This window comes from Triturus cristatus, chromosome 2_1 (genome assembly GCF_964204655.1).
Source record: "Triturus cristatus chromosome 2_1, aTriCri1.1, whole genome shotgun sequence".
Classification (NCBI taxonomy): Eukaryota; Metazoa; Chordata; class Amphibia; order Caudata; family Salamandridae; genus Triturus; species Triturus cristatus.
Genome location: NC_140581.1, coordinates 556,226,526 through 556,251,658, shown reverse-complemented (window position 1 = coordinate 556,251,658; position 25,133 = coordinate 556,226,526). Strand labels below are relative to the sequence as shown.

Below are 25,133 nucleotides of genomic sequence, written 5' to 3'. Positions count from 1 at the left end.
GTTTGGCAACGTTCATAATTCTGACATACTGCTGGAGGGAGACTGCACACATGACAATGTAGCACGACATGTGATGTGACCTTGTTGGTCCCTTTCACCTGCTCACTGTCAGCATAGCACACAGTCGGCACAGTCCGGTGGTACAGCTCCATGCAGATCCCATGGGCTGTGAGTAATGTCCCCTGACACGGGGCAATGAGCAGACGTCAAACATCACATGACTCGACCAGCAAGGCAAGGTGGGCTGAGACCGTTGCCATCCGTAAGGATATGTGTTTATTTTTGCCTGCCCATTTCTTGCACCTCGACACTTTCCCATGCTGCCTGTAAGTGTCTTAAGCATTTGTCTGCATGTTTTGGCCCATTCCTTGCCTATACTGACACGCACATGTTAATAAAGTCTACGCAACTTCACCAGTGTACAACTGTGATGAGTGTTGATTGGTATGACAAATTGTGTGCCTCAATGAGCATTGTCCGTACATAGGGAGGGACAGACTGCTGCATGTACATTGGTGGTGAATCCCCTTTGGCAGCTCCACCTCTGTTAGCCAGACATTGTGTTTGGGATAGTTGCTGGTAGACCTGTGGTCTTACGTGTCTTCAGCAATGTGAGTATGGTGTCCAACTTTTTGCCATGTGGATCAATGTGGTCCATCAAAACAGGCTGTGTCCACACTGATGTGTGTGAGTAGGTCATGCAAAGAGATGCTCTGTAGCCACATGCGATGGGGGACACTACTTCAGGCATGCTACCGATCTTTAAATTTCTCCACACAGCCCTAATTAATACATGGACGTGGGGCTATGTTGGGGTTCCAAGATTGTTGTTCATGTGCAATGAGGCCACAGCTAGTTCACACCTTCACGTCATCTAATTGGCCATGTGGGTCAGGGTCAAAAATGTGCATTGATGACATTTACATACATTTATACGTAAGTGAACATTGACATGACACATCTGTGTGATTTAGAATGTTTTATTCACATTCTGGGGAGTGTCGGAGCTGGAGCGGTATATGGCCAGTTCAAGCCCACATAACATGGGTGCCCAGTGGTGGGCCAACCAGAGTCCTTGGGGGAATGCAAAGTTAATCTGAAGAGGAAGAGTTCAGTCCGCAGCCGGATTGCTGTGTCATTGGTACCAGGCCATGTCGGGGTCCAGGTGAATGTCGCAGAGTGTTTCGGGGGACAGTGGGAGGTGTTGTTCCAGGGCATGATGCATAGGGCTGAACCAGGCAGGGACAGGCCATGTGGCGGGGACGGATGCTACTACCTCCTTCCTCACTCAATCATTACCCTACACATCTTCCTTCTCTGAGATGTCTTCTGTGTCTGGTGTGTCAGGTGTGTGTGGTGGTGTTATGGCTTCATCACTGTCGTCCACTGACACATCAGGGTGCAAAGGTGATAGGGCTGCATCACTATGTGCCAATGACACGTCAGCAGGCAGAGATGTGTGTTTCGAGGTTCCTGCAGCACTCATCTGGTACAGGCTCTGTGGCAGAAATGGCAGGATGACGATCTGCATGGCATGGAAGATCCCAGCTACGCCTCGCTGGTGTTCAGCCGTGGCAACCATACTTCCAGGCTGCATCGGCTCCATGGTCTCCATTGAGCTCCGCATCTGTGCCAACTCTGTGCTGTCATCACTGAAGCCTGTCAGACTAGACAGTTCTTGTATTCGAGTAAGGGCCCCAGCGAGGTCAGCCAAGAATTGTTGGTGAGCATGGTATGGACAGTGGGTGTCCGTTAGGGACAGTAAGTGGTCCCTGATGGGACTCAGACACCCACGTATGACATCGAGTTTGGCTGCCATGAGGTCAAACCCCACCCGCAGCTGATCAGCCATCTTCTCCTGGCACCCTAACACACGGCATTGGAATTCCATGTGTTGGTCGTGGCGGTCCTGTGAGGCAGCCCAGGTGGTGTTTGCTTCCTGTTGTGTGATCTGTGTAGGGTGTGGGGTCACCACGATGCAGTTGGGCTGCCCTGCTCCTGGGGGTGGGGTGCAGAGGCGTCCGCTAGCCGTTGGAGGGTGTCTGTGCAGGGTGTCCTCTTCATCATCACTGTAGAGATGTGTAGTCTGCTCTGCAGGAGGTGTTGATTGTGCCTCTGCAATGTATCAGGGAGATGCAGATTAACAGTGTGTTCAATGTATGTTGACGCATTGTAGATGTTTACATTCAGACTGTATGACAATGTACATTGTGGCTGTTTTGGTGAAGCTGGCTATTTGATGAGAGACAGTGGACATTTCGACAACATGACAGATGTGTGGTTGTACTCGTACATTATCATCTCACAGTGTCATACAATGCCAGATGTGATTGGCCAGTTTCTACGCACGAGCAGCACCAGCTGTGTCCTCTGTCCTGTGGTGTAAGGGTTGCACTTTGTACCACATTGTCGTCAATGTTGATGTACTGTGATTGCTATGTGTGTGTGCTGCATTGTTGGTGAGTCACTCCTGCAGCTCTGATTTGGCGGACCCTTATCCCTTTGAGGTGTGCCTTTGACTTGTGTGCTTTTCGGGTCCTGGGATATTTGTGACTTGGGTCAGTGGTGCTCTTGGACAAATTTTGTACTCTTGTGCATTGTTTGTCTGCAGATTTGTTTTGATGTCATGGGTTGTAGGTGCACATGGATGTGTCAGAGTGTGACCTGCTCATTTACGGATGTGGTCCACACTCAGCCACCTCAATGTTGTCTCATGCACCATGTCATGTATTGTGACTGCAGCCATGCTATCTGTCATGCAGTGTCACTTGCATTGTCAGTGTGGCTCACAGAGCCACTGCTTTTCTGGATTCAGCACATGTGCATGGGTGGGTTGTGGCATTGGTGATATGGAGGGGGGCCCATTTGTTCACATTGTGGACGGGGGCCTACTTGGTGTTTCTATGTGTGCTGCAGTGTGCCAAGGGTATCAGGGACATGTTCCACACTCATTGTGGGTGTGCAGTGTGCTGCACATGCTTGTGCATGTTTGCCATTGTGCCCATCTCCCTCTGACCCCCAGTCCCTGGTCGTTACTCACCCTGTTGCTGTTGGGTCAGGTCATATCGAGCTGTGTCCAGACCCCCAACTCCTGCCACCGTCTCCACACTGATGACTCCGGCCACCATTTCCTTCAGCTCATCCAGCTTCTTCTGTGGCACAGGACTCCCACCTCCAGTCACATTTGCTGCCTTCCTATTGGCAGCGAGTTTCTCCTAGGTTTGGCTGTGCACATCATGCCAGCGCCGCTTGACCTCCTCCATTGACCTCCTCGACACTCCGACTGCATTCACGTTGGTGACAATGGACTGCCATTTTTCTGTTTGTGTTGCCAATGACGCAGTGGAGGTGATGAACAGTTGATGGTAGTGTTCTATCACCTCCGTGACGATGATCCGGTCTTCCTGTGGACTGAACCCCGTCTTCCTCTTCCTCTTCTCCTTGCCCTTCCCCGAACACGGGGTTCCTGGCTGGTCCTCCTTGGGGCTTGTAAGGTTCAGGTTGTCCTCTGCACTCGGTCCGGATGCATCCATGGTGCTACGCAGTTGGATTTGGCTTTGGTGTTTTTTTTTTTTTGCTTTTATAGTGCATTTTCCCGCATGACGCGTGGGAATAGCAGGCCTGTCACTGGTTGTCGCTGATTTTTGTTTTGCGATTTGGGGCATCGCAACATTTTTCGCGTTGGTGTTTCACATTTTTGCAGGGTCATGTTGATTTTACTGCGGTCATTTCACGCATTATCGTGGGACTATCGCATGGTGCAGCCGGCTTGAGAATACCACGTTAACACAGAGTTATTTTCCCGCGATAGACTGCGATGTGAAGAGTTGCGTTAAGCTAATTTTGCAATGGTTATCACATGTTCTTGAGAATATCCCCCTCAGAGTAGATAGGAGAGTGGCAGGTCCATGGAATATGGTGGGCAAAAAGAAGGGAGCAGGGGCATGCACACAAACATCAGAGGGCAGAGGGAAGGAGAGTAGGGGCAGCAAACTAAGCACAGAGGCTAAGCAATGGGGCAATGATGGGGCATAGAATTGTGCAATGGAGGGCAGGAGGAGTGGTTCAGGCACATCAAGCTAAATAGAGGGCAGTGACATCACATCGGACCATGCAGAGCAGGAAAGAGGGGTCTGGTATATGGACGCTAACAACAGAGGGTAGGGAGAAGTTGGAGGGGGAGCAATCTAACTGTTTAGGGCAGGTGGGAAGGACAGTAGCAGAACAACACAGCTATAAAGAGGAAGCAGGGTCATGAACTTGGAAAATGGATGCCAAGAAGGAGGGGGGTAGGAAAAGCAAGCTTGGATGGGGGCAGCACAATTCCTGGCCAGGCCGTGCATTCCACCCACATCCCGACTGTGCATTGCAATGGGAATCGTACTTAACGTTAAAAAAACTTTAGAAATTCACTGAAAAAAAGAACAGTTACAGGTATTTTACAGTTAGGATATAGAATTTCAAAAAGCTTAGAAATGCACTGAAAAAACCAAACATTACAGGGACCGTTATAGTTAAGCTCAGATTTAACTCATACAGAACCAGTGAAATTCAGCAGTTATAGTTACCTGAGCTAACTATAATTTGTGCACCTCGCAATGCACTTCTTATGTCCTCATATATAATATTACATTACTCATGACATCTGAAATGACATCACTCATGACATCTGAAATGACATCACTGATGATGTCATCCATTAATTGTGAGTGTTTTCTGAACTCTGTATGAGTGTTAAACATATATACTAAGGTACTATGAAAGTTTAATTACTGTACTTTTTTTTACTCCAAATGAAGGATGCTATTTTTAACATATATAATGTGAGTGGCTGTGTTACTGTGTGCATCCATGTGTGAGTGGATGTCAGAGTGGTTGTATAGGTGTGACTGGGTGTGTGAGTAGTTGTATGGGTGAATAAGTGGGTTTGTGAGTACATGTATGGGTGAATACATGTGTGTGTGAGTAACTGTGTGAGTGTGGGAGTGGTTGTGTGATTGGCTGCATTGGTGACCCCACCAACCTCAAGAACTTCAGGCTGATCTCCTTACTCCCATATCCAGCGAATTTCATGAAAAAAGCAGTCAACAGTCAACTCGCCACCTTCATAGAAGAAAACAACATCCTCGACCCCTCCCAATCAGGCTTCAGGAAGAATCACAGCACCAAGACCGCCCTTCTCGCCCCGACAGACGACATCCGCTCCCTACTCGACAGAGGAGAGACTGTGCCCCTCATCCTCCTGGACCTCTCCGCTGCCTTCAACACAGTCTCACACCGCACCTTAGCCAGCAGACTCAACGATGCAGGAATCCAAAACAAGACCCCCGACTGGATCCTCTCCTTCGTCTACTGCAGAAAGTAGTGGGTCATTCTCCCCCCTTTCCTCTCAGGAACCCACAACGACCACCTGCATCAGCCCCACCCTGTTCAACATCTACCTGGCCCACTAGCATTCATCGTTAGATCACACAGACTCAACATTGGATCGTACGACACCCAACTCTTTCTCTCCCTATCCAACAAACCCAACATCTCCAGACACAACTTCCAAGATGGAATGGAAGCAGTCGTCAGGTGGATGAGGAACAGCTTCCTACAACTCAACACAGACAGAACAAAAGTGCTCATCATGGGCCTACACCCTGATGCCTGGAATGACACCCGGTGGCCCCCTGCCCTCAGGACCCCTACCTCCCCCACAGGCCATGCACACAGCCTCTGAATCATCCTGGACTCCAAACACAAAATGGACTGCCAAATCAACGCTGTCACCTCTCCCTGCTACAACACCCTCCACTTATTCTGGAAGACATTCAACTGGATTCCTCTCGAACACAGAAAAACCATCACCCACTCCCTCATCAGCAGCAGACAAGACTACAGCAACGCTCTCTGCCGGGCTCAACAAAAACCTCACCTGTAAACTCCAGCATGACAAGAACGCCCCCACCAGACTAGTCAATCTACCCCGCCACTGACACATCAGCTAACACCTATGGTCACTTCACAGGCTCCCCGTCAAGAAGAGAATCACTTTCAAGCTTCTCATCCATGCCCACAAAGCCCTCCACAACACCGGACCCACCTAAATGAACCACTGCCTCTCGTTTCACACCCCCTAAAGATCTCTCCACTCAGCCCAGCTCTCTCTGGCGACAGTACCACGAATCAAGAAGTCCAAAACAGGAGGATGCTCATTCTCCCTCCTCGCAGCCAAGGCATGGAAAGCCCTCCCTCTTGGCCTCCGACAGACACCCACACTCTCCAAGTTCTTGAAGGGCCTCAAGACTTGGCTCTTTGGAGAATCACCATGTACCACCCAGGTGCTGCCCCCCTCAGCACTTTGAAACCCTTTCGGGTGAGTAGTGCACTTTATAAACCCTTGATTGATTGATTGATTGATTGATTGATTGGGTTTGTTAGTGGCTGTATGGATGATTGAGTGGCTGTATGGATGAATGAGTGAGTGTGTGAGTGACTCTATTGTTTTGTGAGTGGGTGTGTGAGTGTATGTATTGGTAGGTGGGTGTATGAGTGGCTGTTTGGGTGAGTCAGTGGCTGTATGGGTCTGTGAGTGGCTGTATGGGTGACTGAGTGGTTGTATGGGTATCTGTGTGTGTAAGCGGCTGCATGATTGACTGTATGGGTGATTGGTTAATCAATTGGTTGTGTGAGTGGTTGTAATGGGGAGTGGGTGACTATGTGAGTGGCTGTATTGGTGAGTGAGTATACATGTGAGTGCTTGTATGGGTATGTGAGTAGGTGTGTGGGTGGTTGTATGGGTGGGTGAGTGGGTATTTGAGTGACTGTAATGGTGAGTGAGTGGGTGTCTTAATGGCCATATGAATGAGTGACTGGGTGTAAAAGTGGCTGTATGGGTGAGTGAGTGGCTGAGTGGGTGTTTGGTTAACTGAGTTGGTATGTGAGTTGCTGTATTAAAGAGTGGGTACCTGAGTGAATGACTGTAAGGATGAGTGAGTGTTTCTGTGAGTGCTTGTATGTATGTGTGAATGGGTGTGTAACTGGTTGTGTGGATGTGTGAGTGAGTGTGTGAGTAGTTATACAAGTGAGTGAGTGACTGTATTGAGAGGCTGTATGAGAGATTGAGTAGGTGAGAGAGTGGCTTTATAGGTAAATGGGTGGTTGTGTGAGTGGCCGCATGAGAGAGTGAGTGGGTATGTGAGTGGCTCTATGGATTTATTTATTTTTATTTTAAAGGTTTTATATAGCGCTGGCTAGACCCGGAGGTATCAGAGCGCTTTACATGAGTATCAGATCATAATTGCAGGTTACATCGCTACAAAGGTTACACAGTTATTAGACCCTGGCAACATAGTGACAAGTAAGGTCGAGACAAACAAAAAAGGACATATACGTAAGGGAGAAAGCAGGCAAGGGGAGAGATTCAGGGGAGGGGGTAAGAGCAGGGGAAGTAGACAGAGAATGGAGGAGGGAAAGAGGAGGGGAGGGTGAGAGACAGCATGGAAAGAGGAGGGGGAGGGTGACGGGGACACAAACCGGTAGACGAGTCAGAGCTGCATCCAAAGTCCAGTAAGCTGTGATCCCAGGGGAAGTGGTATCATTTCCCCAACTCTGTTGCTAGAGGCTCCCTATATGCAGTGGACTCTCTCAGAGGGGTCTCTGAGACTCCAAGGCCTACATACTGGATCCTTCCCCAAAAAGGGTAGAGGGAGTGCTTTGGCAAGGGGTGCCATACCATACCTCAACTGTGAGTGGCTCCCTAGGCGCTGTGGACTCTCTCAGCGGCTTCACTGAGACTCCAGAGTATAAATATTGGATCTTTCCACAACAAGGGGAGAAGGAGTGCTTAGTCAAAGGGAACAAAAGGACAGGGGGCTAGGTGGTGTAGCGGGCAAGGGGAAAGATTGGATGAGTTAGTGTTTATGTGTGTACTTGTATGGGTCTACAAATGGGTAACTGAGTGGTTGTATGGGTACGGGAGTGGGTGTATGGGAGTGTATATAGTACTGTGACTGTGTATGTGAGATGGTCTGTGGTGATTATATCATTCACTTAAAAAGCCAAAGGTAACAGGGGCATTGTAGCTAGAAACTCTACTTAAATAAACCTTAGAAATTCACTACGGGTACACTGGTGCACATTTTCAGCTGGTACCAGCGTGCACAACAGACCTGGTTTCCCAATCCTTTCTTCCAACAAAATCCACTGCACTCAGGAAGCTTATGGTAACAATCATTTATTGTGTTTCGAACAACAATCAATTCATTTCGACCAGAGGGTCTTTTTCACAGTTAGAAAGTCCTTTTTCACTGTCAATTTATAGATTGTTGCCCATCTTGCACATAATGATGCATTTTGGGAAATGTAGTTTGTGTCATTCCTCCAAAAGAAGAGTATTATTTCCAATTAAAATTAACACAACAATTTACTGCTCATCTTTTTCCTTCTATTCAAATTATGGCAGATAATTTATGGTCAGAACAATTAATTATTTCAATACATAACCTCGCTGACAATTCCTCATTCTGAGTGGCCTCTAAGGCAAGGATTTTACCCATGATCTAAACATGAGACAATGACCTGTAACAATTATTATATTGCAGAGACTGTAAAATAATGTACTTATTTCAATCATGATTATCCCTTAAGGCTGATATGGAACTCTGATTAATTAATGAAAACACTGTGATTATAAGCACTTTGATGCACATGCTCCGAATGAGGTAATGTCAGCTAGGTTATGTAGTTTGAGAATCGCCCCTGCTAAATATACATGGCTTCACTCTCTGCTTTGACTCAGCACATAGATCTAGATTTGCTGTCAACAGACTTCCAATTAGCAAGGACCACAGTGTATGCAGCAAACTGCTTCTCCATTGGCCGAGGATGTGTGACCCGGGACATAAGAGGCAGTTGCATGAGAACCAGGATCTGCAGTCTGTGGAGTCAGCTACAGCACTGCCTCATCACTGAATACTAGGGAAGATATTTATGTAGAAGTCATGCAGCCAAGCACAGCAAGTTACCTTGCTGCACTGTATGACAGGGAAAGAGCAGGAATGCATGATATTTAACACACTACGTTCAATTCCAGGCTTTTCCCATCACTGGGACACAATGTGCTGCCTAGAGTCCATGCAGGCACCCTTGCACCATGGTACATGAGTTCCTTCCTTGTAAGCAGGATGGGGCAGGAAGGGATGCCTTCCTACACAACAACAGTCCCCTGAGGCATTTTCCTTTTTCAATGAGTTCTGCAGAAAGCAGCACACATTGAAAGAGGAAAAACCGAGGAGAAATAAAGAAATGTTTCTTCGGTATGCCTCCACTGGGAAGGCGTAGTATTTGGTTTCATTTCCAGGTGTACCAGTAATAGTACACCTGGGAATGCATTAAAATCCATGAATGTTGTTTGAGAAGACCCATGCACCACACATGGAAAGCCTCCCTGGGACAGAGTAACAAAACGCAGTGATTTGCGATGCATTGCGTTACTCTGGATTTATCAAGCCACTCAGGGCCACATAAAGTGGCCTTGCATAGCTTGATAAATCACAGTTTAAAGTTGCATCGCACATGCACCCTGTTGTGTGGTGCAAAAGCGACGCAACCCATACATAAATATGGACCTAGGTGTGTTATGTGCTCAGCAAGCTGCTTCTCCTTTGGCCCCACACAAGCACCTCAAAGATACAAAAGGTTAAGGTGAGAGTGTGTGCCTGCACAAGGAACAGCGGCCATTTCAATGATAAAAGTAAAATACGGTGGCAAACACATGGGGCAACATTTGTAGCTTTTAGTAGGCAAGCATGAAATCAACCCGACAAAGGTAAAAGCCCCAACTTGAACGCACACATTCTACTGAAAGACAAGTAAAATAATGATAGATTTCTTTAAAAAATAGCACAAAAAGAAAGACTGATAAAAATCGGTTCAGAAATCAGAGCAATGGTATAAAAATATGACGGAAATACACACAGGGCAATCTGCCATGGTTTGTCCTGCCAGCGACTTTTTGCATTGCAGAAGGAGACATATAACCTATGGTTGATAATACATGCACAGGCACATCTACATCACTTATGACATGCATATTCGTTTCTGCATAAGGGTATTTCCATTTGTCTAAATGCATGGCACCATTATGAACCAAGTGAGGAAAGAGCCCCCCCAAAATATATAAAAATGTGAATCAACCTAACGCTGTGCTACATTTGTCATTTGTCATTTACTAATCAGCGGGAGGTGATATGATGAACAGCAGCCTCAATTACCCCAGAGCTTTGGTCCCCACACAGGTCAAGGCATATGCCCCCTTCCACACATATGTTGATACCTGAATTTCTTCCGCTATTTATTGTCCATCGGCCCGGTGGGAAATGAAGTATAAAAAAGTAGAGGATCTGGGAATATCTGATGGCTAGAGGAAGACAAAAAAAGCACAAAGAAGTAAACAAATGTCCGTTATTATTTAATTTACATGTAATATACCTGTATAAACATGTGAAAGGGACTCCCATGAAATGATTGCATTACACATCTATATACGTAGAGGTAGGAAAAACGCAGAGCTGTTATGTAAACTTCTGTTATGAATTGAGGAACCATCTCAAGATTCATAAAGTAGAAGAGAGAGCTTCTCACTTAACCTGCCACCTTAATTTATCCCATTGCTCCAAACAGCTTTGACACATCTCCTGGTGCCATGTGACGGCATCCCCAGCCACTGGCGTAACGAAAAGTGAAGGGGCCTCCCTGCACGGTACGTAGAGGGGCCCCCTCCGGGCTCAATCAGGAGCTCTATGGCCAGAGTGCATTGCTGAGGGGCCAGCTTGGGCCGCCCCCGCACCGCGGGGGATGCGGGGGCCTGTGTTACACCCCTGTCCCCAGCATCCGGTCTCCAGTGGCGCTATATTTAGACGAGACAGCGACTCGTGTGTGGTCCTTGCCATCCTAACACCGAGTGCCTTGCACTTCATTGATGCACTGTCTGCCCTCACAGGCAGGCACGGATCATGTCAACAGAGGCTACGAGGGGGCAGTGAGATAAACCAAGTGCACCTTGCCACAGTCGAGATTAACCCCTTCGATGCTGCGCAGATTCCGCCGCTGTGCTGACGGAATCTTGCGCGGGTGTGGTCATGACGGAATGGTTCCGTCATGAGCACAGCTCAACCGTGGGTCATGACGGAACCATTCCGTCATGAGCACCGAAGGGGTTAATGGCACCTAAGGCACTGTCAGTGCCACCAGACCTTGCTAATTCTTGACGTCCACCATTCATGTGGCTTTAAAGTCACAATTTTAATAGTGCAAGAACAAATATTTCTGATGTACCTGTAGATATCTAACTCATATGGCTTATTTCCATAAAATAACTGCATAAAATTCTTTATACATGTATAGAATTGCTGGATCTAAGAGTGAATGCTTCCTTTTTGATTTTTTTATAGATCTACCAGTCTTTTTTTTTTTCAGAAAAGCTGTAATTTTCATTAATCCAGAAATCAAAAATACATAATGTACAAATACAATATATATATATTTTTTTTACAACTATACATGGTACAGATATTATTCCAACCCTACAATACTTTGCAACATTTTTCCCCTACCTATATCTTCAAGAAGGGGAGACAGACAAAAGAAGAAGCAGAGAGGAAGGGGAAAGAAAATATTTGAAGAAAAAGAGAATATTTAAAGAAAGAAAAAAAATAAAGGAGACAATATCATAAAAGAAGACACCATATTAGTTCAGTATTCCTATTTCACCTGTTGCTGCATCAAGGGCCCCCATACTTGACGACCCCTTTTCTTTACTCTCCGGCCTTTACATTTATACAATGCCATCTCCAAATTGAACATATGAAATAGTCTAGCATACCACACCTGATATGTTGGAGGTTCCACATCCTTCCATTTTGAAGCATTCATTATACAAAATATTGCTGTTACCATGAAACAAAAAAATACTTGGGTCAGTTCCAGCTGTAAGGTCTCATCACAGCCAAGTAACATCATCGTTGGAGTTAGAGGGACCGCCCGTCCTGTATGTTGATACAAGAAAGTTTTAATCCCCTGTTTCAATGTATTCAATTTACTACAATTGGAAAACATGTGGACCATATCTGCAGGGCCCTGTGCACATCTTGGGCAATTATTGTTATCCCTTTTCCCCCAAGTGAACAATTTTGGCGGTGTAAAATATATTCTAAATACTGTTTTAAAATGTTGGGCTTTGAGATTAGCAGATAAAAATACAGTTTTAGACAACTTTAAAGATCTACACAGATCAACATCCTGATTCTCCCGCTTGTCTGCCCAAACACTTTCAGACCTGGCTATGTCATCTGGGTTAGCACTCATCAGCATTAAGTATAAATCATTGATTCGGGCTGCCTGTACACTAGACATTCTAACAACGGGATTCGTGCCAGACTGGTAAGCTGCGATACAACCGGTTAAATTGTCTCCCTGATTTGTACACACTTAAAGAATGTCCTGGGGTCTACCCCATATCGTTCCTGGAGTTCTCCAAATGACATGACTCCATTCAGATTGATAATATCTCCTAGATTATTAATTCCAGCCTGTTCCCAGGTTCTACCTATTTTGTCATAGAGTGGGGCTGGGAAAATTGATGATCGCCATAATATTAAATATCACTGGACCTTTGGGATTTTTAAGATCTTACCGGCCTTACGCCAAACTTTCCAGACTGCTCTTAGGGGTTTAAAGCGTGTTTTTTTATAGTAGCTGCCCTCCAATTGCCTCACTAATATCCCTGATGCTGCATCACCTATGGCTAGCTCATAAATGGAAGGGGAAGTTTCCCTATCCTGACCTCCCAACAATGTTTCTGCCCATATTTTAGGTTTCAATAATATAGTCATTTTACGCAGCGTTATAGCCCAATAGTAATATCGAAGGTTAGGAATGGCCAGTCCCCCTCGATCTTGTGGTAAAGTCATTAATTTCAATGATCTGCTAATCTTCATATAACCCCATATAAATTGTTAAAAAAATATATATATATTTGATGGTTCCAGCGGGATACATAGAAATAGATAAAAAAAAAAAATAGGGAACATTGTCATCTTGAGAACAATGGCTGTTCCTATGATGGAGAGATGCAAATCGTCCATTCTTTTTAAATCTCCACTTATCTTCTTTATAAGAGGGGCCAAAATAATATCCCATATAGTCCCAACATCTGCAGCTATGTTTATCCCTAAGTATGTGGCTACCTCCGTCCTCTGTGGATGCTGGCATAGTGCTGTTTTGGAACAGACAATCTTTGTTTTGTTGGTATTTAAACCATAGCCCGACTGTCTACCGAATTCCAAGGCCAAGGCTTCAATCCTTCCTATTGCTCCTAGTGGGTCAGGGGTAACAACTGCTATATCATCAACATAAGCTAATACTTTGGTATTATATCCCCTGACCACTACCGGTTTGATTGCCTGATCGTTTAGTATTAATCTAATTAAGGGGTCTATGGAAAGAGCACAAAGAATAGGGGAACAGGGGCAGCCCTGCCTTGTACCACGAGCAATCTTAACCCTTTCTGACTCCCTCCCAATCAGCTGTAAGCTCGTATAAGATTGTACATACCTTGCTCTTAGGGCTGTTAATATACATGGGCCAAAACCATTGGTTCTTAAGTTATTCCACAGGTATGCCCACTCAACCTGGTCAAAGGCTTTTTGTGCGTTCAAAAGTATCAGGGACATCTGCTCTTCTGTAGCTTCCGCTATATCAAATAATGATATTACCCGTGGGGCATGATCTGTTGTCCCGCTACCAGAAATGAAGCCATGTTGCCATGGGTTCACCAGGGAGGCGATGATCTTGGAATATAATTTCTCATCAGCATTTATCAAAGAAATGGGTCAATATGTAGCTGGATCCTCTGCAATCTTTCCCTTCTTCAGGAAGATAACTATGTTAGTCTCCTGCCATGGTTGAGGCGGAATCCCCTTCTGCTGTACAGCCAGGAATAGGTCTAATAAAAGGGGGGCTAGCTCCATCTGTAAAGCTTTGTAGACATCCATCGGAATCCAGTCATGGCCAGCCACTTTACCCGAGGCCATTGTCTGAAGTGCCTCAATAACCTTATTCATTGAGATATCTTCCTCGAGTTACTGTATAACAAGGGGCGTTACATCAGTTCCCGTACCTATTGTCATTGGTACCCTGTCCCTGGAGCTATACAAATCTTAATAGAAATCTGCAAATATTTTTTATATATCTTGGGGCTCAGTAGCCATTTTACCATCCTTCCTCTTTAGCCTTAAAATATTGTTTGCTGCAGCCCTTTGTTTCAGACGGAGTGCCAAATGTTTCACTTTCGTCTCTCCATATTCATAATTATCCCTGACATGGGTTTGGAACGTTTCCATCACTATTTTATTATAAAATCTGTTAATTGTAGCCTTAGTTCTTATAATTTTTAATTCTAACTGAGTTTGTTGCTTCTCCTGCTTTTGAGCTATAGCAGCCATATGCTCTTCCTCATATTTAGACAACTCCTCCGTAAGTTGATGTATTTCCTCTCTCTATCTCTTCCTATAAAACCCCACATATCTGATTATCTCTCCCCTGAGCCCTGCTTTAAATGCATCCCAAACATTTTCTCTCGAGGTACTAAACCTATTCATATCGTAGAACTGTCGGGTCCACCCCCTGATATGTTCTATAAATCCTTTGGTGGCCAAAAGTTTCCTATCATGACCCTGAGCCTCAATTTCAGGCATTAGAGGGTTATGATCCGACAGGACTTTAGGTAGTTTCCTAATGTTGGCCCCCTCTATAAGAGGACACAAGAAATAGTTGTACCCTGGGTCCCTGATGTTTTATAAGACCACATATCCACTAGCCCGTGACTGTCCACTAGAGCCTCTAATGCTTTAAAAACTTGTGGCTTCCTCCCCCGATATCCTCCCCGCAAGGGGCCATTTGCATCTAAATGAATATTAAAATCACTGCAGATAATAAGGGGGGACGGCCAGGAGGCCAATTTGAGTTCTAATTCTAACATCAAGTCTGAATCATCTAAGTTCGACCCTATGATCGTACATAATGTTAATCCACTTGGTATTGAGGCGATCGCCCACCTACCCCACTTATCGGAAAATGTTCGCTTAATGGGTGGCATCCGATTAGAGACATGGATTGCAACGCCTCTAATCGTGGTAGACTGAGATGAGCACAATATCTGAATATACCCTGGGATGACGTTGAGCCCTCTCTTTTGACAAGGGATATGGGTTTCTTGTTGGCATATGATATCGGCGCCCAGTGATCGTAGCACCTCACCTGTCCTGCCTCTCTTACTCCTATCATTCAAACCCCCAATATTTACCAATCAAATTGTCAACCTACCCATCCCTATAGTTTCCTTGGTACCTGAATTGCCATTCCTTCAAATTAACTCCGGCCTGCCTCTTTAAATTTCACCAATGATCTGCTTTTCTGAATTAGTTGCCCCCCTCTCCATCCCCCCCAGATCTACCAGTCATTGTTCATTAGATGTAGTGTGTTAAAGCTGCTGCTTCCGATTGCATTCCCATGGCATTTACACCACTGCTTGAGACTGCCTTTAAAACAAAATACATCAGCCTCTGCTCTAGTGCAGTAATGCATAGGTCACCTAAGTCTTTACTATCAACACACAATTATGTTGCAGACATATTAACAGGGAAAATAAATGCACCCGCAGTGTTCATATAAACACACTTTTTGTATTTTTTGTTGTTTTCATAATTTCAGACAACATTCTTCCCACATTTTGAATTAGAATTCATACTCAACCTGCTTCTCTCCCATAACGCAGGAGGCATTACACGAACAACCTTTCCAACAAACAATGAAATAATAAATAAATACTTTCACAAATCACTGTATATTTTTTGCTTAAAACGACTAAGCATTTGCATGCAAATTAAGATGATTGTTCCTTTGAATGCAGGAGTATAAGCCAGGGCTATTAATGGTGAACTGCAGAATCCAGGAAAACCCTGTTCATATATTTCCTTTTTTTAGGCCCTGCAGTTAACAAAAGTCGAGTTCTTTGATCAGTGTCCTTGCCTTTTGTAGAATCATAAAGACGCCAGCTGTGGCTCCTCCATAATGGCAGAGGAGCTTTGCCCCCCTGCTAAAAGCCAGCAGAAGAAAAATGAAGTGATAATAAAACTATTTTATTAGGATTGTATTTTTCACTACCTGACAGCTGGCGCAAGTCTACAGCGGGCAGGGCCAGGCAATCCTTAATAGGGCAGGGATTGGGTGGAGTAGTGGTAGGTGCACTTGTAAGTGTGCATGTCAGTTTGGCCGGCCAAACAGACATGCACACTTAGGCTTCTCCAACCCAAGCTGTGTTGCACAGCCGGGTTGGAGACCAGCACAGACTCTCAGGTACTGTTTGAGCAGCAAACCAGGCTGCTCCAACCAATTGTGACGCTTCTCTCATGCTGGGAATGGTACTCTAAGCATGAAAGCAGCGTTGGGATTGGCATCTGGGAGCCTGCGCAGTGTGCAGCAATTCGTAGACGTCCAGGAGGCAAGGATCGGGAGAGAGAAGCAAGGTGGTGGCTACCGGAGCGGCAGGTAAGTACAATTTCATATTTTTTAAGTGTCTTCCATGCTTTTTTTCATCTTTCCCCACCTCCTCATCTCACCACTTTGAAATGCAAGCAGCCGCCACTGAAAGATGCTGGCGTTCTATGACTAAGAATCTCTCCTTAAAGTTAGCACTGGTTGTGTGATGGAACCACGTATGGGTTTACTACGCATGCCGGTTCGATGCCGTCTCAACAATGCAAGTCTTACCCACGAATATGCCTTTACCACGCTTGCCTTTACAATAAATTATGCATTGCTAAGAGGCACGTATGGTAAAGCCATATCCGTGGTTAAGACTTGACTTGCAAGTCTTAACCCTTTGACCCCTGCCCTGACTCCTAAAAAAAAACTCCCTCCTGAAAACCAACCCCCTCCCCGGAGTCCTCAAAACGTCCCCGCCCCAGTCTTAAAAACTAGCCCACCCTCCCCTTAGCCATAATAACTACCCCAACACCCTCTGAGCCCTAAAAACAACCATGGCCTTCCCTAAGCCCTAAAAACTACCCTGACCCTATGGAACCTAAAAACGACCCTGCTGCTAAGCCCTAAAAAGTATTACGATCCTTGCTCCCAACCCTGAGCCCTAAAATGGCCCCCAAACCCCTGCCCTGACATCTAAAACTACCCCTTCCCTCCTAAAACAACAACCCCCTCCCCAGCCCTGAAAACTAACGCCCAGCCCTGAAATCTAACCCCCAGCCCTAAAACCTACCTGACCCCCAGCCCTGAAAACAACCCCGAACCCCCAAAACCACACAAACTAACCCCCTCCAAAGCCCAGCCCCACCCTCACTTACCTCACCACGTCTTGTCCTGCCCAATCCTTCCTGCTTCCGCCAACCAGCAACTAGACCACGCACTGTTAAGGCATATGTGTGGTTAAGGCAAGTGTGGTAGTGCTTGCGATGTTGGAACACACATGGCTCTGCCCGCGTTGTCCCAACTGTTTCCTGTCAGCACTAGGTCATTCAATGCTTTTGTAGCTATGAGTGAAAATATTTGCCTCCCCCATCTTGGTTTTATACAATTTGGCAGCACTTAGTCCAGATTCTGATCCCCTTGGTACATCCTGCCCAAACAGTCTGTGAAGCCAAAGGAATTAAACTGGATGCGATTTTATTTTATTGGCAACCAAAGAAGTGCCTGTGGATGTGGGGAGACATGATCTCTTCTTGTATTATAAATGCTGCAGCATTCAGCCTGTTTAGCAATCAGATATCCTAAAAGCCTAAGATACACACTGTTTTAAATAGTTCAGCTGCAACACAACAAGTTCCAAATTCACTTGCATGCAATGGAAGAGGTTAGAAAGAGAAAATATGTGCCACAATCTTTAAATGGAAGAATGCTCCTTAGACTACCTATGTGCCCTAACTTTCAAAATTAGTCTTTATCGATCAAAACTTCCAGGTTTCTTATGCTGGCAAGTGGTTCTAGATTTTCTGTAAATGGAAATGACTATAGTCAACTAGTTAAGGGTGCACCCATCACCATATTCTCAGTGTTAATAGAATTAGATTTTACATTTTACAGCCATCCATTGATCTAAAGCTTTTATCTAGTACTGGAAGATCCTTTTTGGCCCCAAAAGTTCTGAATGGATTTCACACGGTTAAAAAGTCTAAACAGCACCAGTAACTGTGGACAGATTTTTGGTAGTGAGCAGACGATTCTTCAATACTTACAGTGGAACTGAAGTAAAAAAAAAAGAGTGAATAATTCTGGAAAATAGACTGATCCATTCCAAATCATTTCCTCCTATTCCACAGTCTTACAATCTAGTGTTTTCTAAGTCATGGTTTCATTTAGAGAGTCGGAGAGTCAGAAGCGGTGGTCGGCTTTTCTTCTACGATACCACCAAGCTTTGGAACTCCCTTCCCCTTCGGCTACGAAGAGAGACTAACCACCTGACCTTTCGCAAGCTGTTGAAAACGTGACTTTTCCCCAAATGAGCCTCGGAAGCCTCTCTCACTTTTCAGCGCGGCGATGCCCATGGGTAGCCATCCGCTTTATAAATGCTACCTCATTTGGGGATGTCTGAACTCTGATGCTGCTCCGCCTCACCCACCTTGTATACTGATTGAAGCTAAGAAGTCACTCTGGAAAACAAAGGGGGAACATGGAATTGGGAAAGGTACATGCCACTGAGAAGCACCCTCTCTTGAACCTGGTATGGCTTTGTCTCATCTCACACTATCCATAATACTGTGCATGATATACATTTTAAAGTTGGCTATCACTCTGCAGCTCTATGTGCTTGTAACACAATTGGCCGATAACGAGTCTGGCGGTCCAAGGATTGCCAGACCCGCGGGGCGCGGCAGTGGTAGTCTCCCTACTGCCCTATTATGAAATGGGCAGTTGGACCACCATGCCCACCACAGCAGCCAGGGAACCGCCATTCCCTGTTGGTGTTGTGAAGGTCAGGATGCATCTATATGCTTGGCAGGACCACAGCCAAGCATATTAGGAGTTTGCGCTCCACCAGGGTTTACATGGCGGTTCCCTCATCATGTAAACGCTGGCAGAGAAGAAACAAAGAGGCCCCTAAAGGCCCTCCTGGTGCTTGTGCACCCTGTGGATACACACAGGGGGCACAACATGACTTTTTTGTCCATGCTATGCAGGAACTGTTTTTAGCATCCCATTGCTGTGCCTGTTTTTAAAAGCACCACCATGGGGAAAAAAAACACCAGACACAAGTTACACTCGTAATCTTACAGGCGGCCTCCCCGCAGGTTTGGCAGTGCGGACCCGGAAGTGCACTGCCAAACTCGTAATCGGGCCCCAAAAGTGGCTCTACTTGTAACATATAATACGAAATGCTCTTCTAAAGTCTAACTCTACTTAAATGCTATAATACATTCAGAAAACCAAATCAAGTATGTGATCCAAAGTCTTCAGAAGAAATGGGAGATTGTCACCCGACAGACAAAATGCAACATTGTTTCAATAGATCCAGTCTTCAAGCTATACCTTTTTTGAAGAAATTTCCAAATCCATACAAACAAAGATGACGGCACTTAAACAACAATCCACTAAAGAAAGTCAACTGAAAACACAAAGATGATTTCCCGAAAATGACCTAGCATAAGAGAGTTCTCAAACTGAGTGAGACAAAAAATGGCCATTGAGAAGCAAGTTTCTCTAAGTAAGAACCTTGACAAACTCGAGGTCAAAGATGGCTGCTCACATTCTTGATCATATTTGTTCACATTTCGAATGTGACTCTCACTATGTGGACACCATCTTGGTTTGGAAAAGATACACAAAACATTCACCATTTCAGCTTCCCTCTTAGTTAAGTCTGCATTTGATATTAATTAAGAATTTGAGTTTTTGGTTGATGGGGTGGAAGCCCCTCTTAGGCAACAATCACAATCCTTGTCAGGTTGAACCACAAAAGTCACTAAATTAACCTGTGAATAACTCTCAGCTAGCTTGGCACAAAAGCAATCAGGCTTAACTAAGGAGCACAATGTAAAGTATTTATACAGCACACAAACAGCAATAAAATGAAAACACATCGCACAAAAAACTCTAAACTAATTTAGCAAATACAGTAGATTTTAATAAATGAACTAATACCAGAAAAACTGAAAACCAATCACTAGACCTGGAGATTTTACATTTTAGGTAGAAATAGCTTCTATAAATAAATAGCGCCACTCAGATATTTGATTGTGCTAGACCAGGGGAAAGTCACATGTTTAGGCTGACTACGATATAGCACTGGCCAGATACAGGGACCAGGATAGTCCAGCTTAAAAAGTTATCTTCTCACAGTCCGGCAAGAAGAGTTCCGTTTACGCAGGGAGCAGGGAGAGTATCGTGGATGGTCATCGCTGCAGCATGAAGAGAAGGTTAGGCATTGCAGGAAGTTGTTGCTGGTGCCTCATTCTGGCGGTCATCACGCGCTGTTGTTGCTGTAGCATGAAGAGCAGATCTCGCGGTGCTCATTGCCGCTGGAAGTCACTGTAGTTCATAGAGAAGGTCTTCACAGGTCATTGAAGGCAGCAGAGTCTTGGCACGAAGGGGTCCATTCATGGTCAAGAGCTGAGGACCCGGGGAAGCACCTCTTTGGGATCTGGAACTCACTCCAGTAGGACTTAGGCAGCTCCAGGCAGGTCCAAGAGCAGGTCAGCCTTGCAGTTGCAGTGAAGCCTTTGGAGCTTGTTGTGTCCCTGTAGCACAGACAGGAGGTCAGGCAACTGACCCTTAGAGCCACTCAGGTTCACCACAGATGAAGAAAGCAGGTCCACTCTTCCTTCTCAGAGAGCACAGCAGTCCTCAAGTAGAACGGCAGATCTCTGATAGCAGCAGGACTGTCTTCTGGTGGGAGGGCAGTCCTTCGTTTGTAATGTCCACTGGACCAGGAATGTATTGAAGAGCGGCTCTGAAGATCCAAAATGTACACCTGGTGGCAGCCTTTTAAGTAGGGGGATTCACTATACTACCCCCATATCTGCTTTGGAACAATCTTCTGTTCCCCTGTCAAAGATTCAAGAAGTCGGCTGAGAAAAGATAATGCTGGCATGGTACACATTGCTTTGTATGTGAGTGAGACAGAATGCTTTGAAGTACAGGTGGGGTTGGCTGCAGTGTCTCCCAGTCATCCTGCCAGGATGGCCCATCTTGTCCACAACGTAGCCCCCTTTGTGTCACTTTCTGGAATGAATACACAAACCCCAATAGAAGATCCATTCAGTCATGAGACCCAGGCATAGGCAGAAGGTACAAATGGTTAGGATAAGACAATGCCAACTTTACAAAAGTGACACTGTCAGAATTGTGACTTTAAATTCGAATTTACCATTATAGAGGATTTTAAATTGCACTATATTTGAGTGTAAACAGTATATTTCTATCTGCTCCCAATCCAGAGTTATCACTTTGTAAATATATTAAGGTAACTAACCCACTGTGAGCCAATGAGAGATAGGCCTTGCATCAGTGAAAAATGGCTTTATGAGTATTTTCACTACCAGGACACGTAAAACTTAGGTACAAATGTCCAACTTTTGAAATACAATGCACTTTTCCCTATGAGTGGTTGGGGCCTACTTTAGGGGTGACATAAATATTAAAAAGGAAGGTGTAGGCCTGGCAAAATGTTTATTTTGCTTGGTCCCAATGACAGTGTAAAACTGCACTAAAGACTGCAGTGGCAGGCCTGAGACATGTTTTAAAAGACTATTTTAGTGGGCGTTAGAATTAGTGCTGCAGGCCTACTAGTAGCATTTAATATACAAGCCCTCAGTACATGTAGTACCATTTATTTGGGACCTATGCCAATTGTGTGTGCCCAACTTTTACCATGTCTGAAGGAGAAAATATAAGCATTTTAGCATTGGTTAGCAGTGGTAAAGTGAACATAGTCTTAATGCCAACAACAATGAATGCAGCTAAATAGGATGTGTGAAGGTAAAATGGTTGAGGGAATACCACATGAAGGTTGTCAGGTTTAATAATGTGAAATCAACATTCAAGATATAACTGTTTTGAATGACTAATTGTGGGCTACCATGAATATACCTCATACCCATGTCCATTTATCTTAATTGGCTACTATAATGAAAACTTTCCTATTTTAACCACAAGTAATTAATACTGTGTTGATGTTCCTGATATCCAGTTAATAGAATGGAATGATCAAATGTGTTGAAACTAGCCACTACATCTAATTATGTCACCGTTTTATAAGCTCCATTATGGAATAATCCACAATTGCTGTGATGTTACCTCTTTGCTATGATCTGGTCTAATACCCAGATGCACATTGCTAGGAATGCTACTTTTCTTAATAATGGCTAATGATTAGCTAGTAGTGCCTGTTCACCTAATTTTTCTGGATATGAAAGGGTGGAAACCGTATAGATACTAGACACATTATTGTCTATCTAAGCTAGGGTTTTTCTGATTAGGGAGTGAGAAAGCAGTCAATAGTTCAGAAACATGTGTAAAGATTCCCTCAACTGAGTCGCACCCCTGATAAAACTAATGGTTTAAAGATTAGTGCTGGCAAGATATCCAATCAAGATACCTAAACAGTTAACAAGGAGTACAAATTAAGACCCTTTGCATGACTCATAGAATGTTCTATGATGTAGAAAAATCTGATTTAAAAACAATTGCTGACTCCCCACGCACCATCCCACCCCCTTTGTCCTGTCCATCTATTAATACTTCCTGTCCCATGAGTAAAGAAGATTTGGGTGAGTGTTTGTGCTGTCCCATATCTTTACCCCAAGCTCTAGAAATTATTACCTTTGTATCACGGAGCTCCTCAGAGCTATCTAGCATTTAGAGGTGCTCTGAAACTAGATTTTCTTCCTAATCTTTAGGTGGTGTGTAATTGCCTTCCTATTTAGTTCTTTTAGCACCAAAAAATCTCCAGGCGAGAATTTGTACTTTATAAGTAAATAAAGAAATAATAAATGATGCAACTTTACTTGCCACCATTATATCGTTAAATACAGAAATATTCAGTGGTGTGCCTTAGTTGAATTAACGGGAGGTCTAAAACATTGTTGTATTCACCGTATGAGTCATAAGTTCCCTCTCTGTGTTGTTTTTCTTACTTTGCGCCTCCTTAAAAATTAGTTCTATTTTCCTTAAAAAATACTCAGTGATCTCCTCACATTTATCCGGAGAGTTGGGGGTTCCTAGTGTATAACCATTTCCTTAAGATAATTTTCCTATGAGGTGGTTGATACATTATAATTCTGTCAGCATCAACAAATCAGCAAACTTTTCCTTCCTGATCAGGCCACTGTGATGACAAAAAAATTTGTCATGAGTAAAAAGAGTCTCTGAATTAAAATTGAGACACCTCTGCCTTACCAATAATGTGTGTTCTATTTTCCTGAAAGTAAGATTTCATTCAATTACTTTCTGTCATGAAAAGAAGTCTGAATTTAAAGTTCTTAAATGCAGTTAATCCTGACCGAGGCGGTGTGGCTGATGACACACAACTAGTCAAGTTACCATTTAATGAACCATCTTATGGGACAATACACAAACGAGTCTTTTGATCTTCCATGTTGAGTAACTTCCATTTTCTTTCCCAAGCCTAACTTCAGCCTACAGGCTGATTGATGTTCCCCAGATTTCCATAGGTCAAAAGGAATAGCCCAATAGTCCAGCCAAATTATCAGAATCAGGGATAAAGTCTGCACTTTTTTTGAGTGTACATGGAACACTGAAGGTCTAAAGTATATCCTTGTCTGCGGGAGTGACCTCCCATTAATTGACTGAATGAAAGGCTTTCAAATTACCAAACAAACATTTTATCGTTGGTAAGTTTGCCTTTTTTTATCTTAAATCAAAGTGTGATAACTTGGTTAGCAAATTTGAATCTACTTCTAGCACTACAATGAAATTTATCAGATCCCTCACAAATTTAACTGTTGGCCCTCTATCTGTACAAGTTCCTATTCTTTGTCGGGAAGATATATCCCTCCGGAAGTAAATCAGTTTTGAAACAAAAGAGCACTTAAACCTTCAACATGTCTCAGAAAGAACAGGTAATCTATTTAGCATCAATAGCTAGGTCCCTGTTCTCAAATCTTTTATTAGCATCAATTTATCTTTAATCAACAAAACATTCAGTTTCTGAGCTTGCGTGGAGTGACCATGTTCTAAGGACATTCCTATCTGGAGGTCTCTGTCACCATGAAAATGTTTTTCTTTGCTCAAGTTACCATCAAGCCATGTCGGCGGCGCACCCAAGAAGATTGTCAAGGTGGCAATGTTCTGCCTGACGTATTTAGATGTCACAGTCCTGCATGTGGTTTACTGATGGCGTTTCGCTGACAGCTGGAAATGGCAGAGGGACTCAATGGACTTCCTACAATGGCAGCAGGTATGGAAGGGAGGTAAGTGACAGAGACACACTGTCCCCGAGCCATAGGTGCCCCCGCACTACATACTACACAACACATACACACATTTACATATTGCCAGTCTGACACAACACAATCTTTACATGCTGAAAAGACAAATTGACACACATCTATGACGTAACATACACACACCATTGATAGTGCACCCACACACAACACAGCCACAACAAACAACACAACTACACACTGAGCTACACAACGCACTCACACTCACACACACCCACACCAATGGCATCGCATACACACATACACATACTGACTCACACACACAACTCGCAGCACTACATGACAGGTACAGGTCCCCTGTGTACACATGGACACAGTTGACAGGTGAAAATGTACCGTCATTTTGTTGCCAGCATTCATTTGGCAATGAATACTGGACCATGATGGTATTTGTATTAGTGCGATCTGTGTTGTGTACCCTTATGTCCTCGCTTGAGTCTAACCCAATTGTGTCTGTGACATATTCAAGTAAAAGTGATTAAAAAAATTACTGTGACGTATAATTCTCCAGCGGTCCCCACCTCACAGGCAATGCCCACCCAATGTACCATGACAATGCAGCATCCCTACTTCACAGTGTTTAGTCGGGGTCCTGTTTTCTCCATGGGTCATGGC

The 25,133-nt window shown here is 44.4% G+C and overlaps 1 pseudogene; it reads left to right on the top strand.

The window, feature by feature from the left end:
• The window catches only part of LOC146865622 (uncharacterized), a 95,268-nt pseudogene that overhangs the window by 43,270 nt on the left and 26,865 nt on the right, over window positions 1-25,133 (top strand).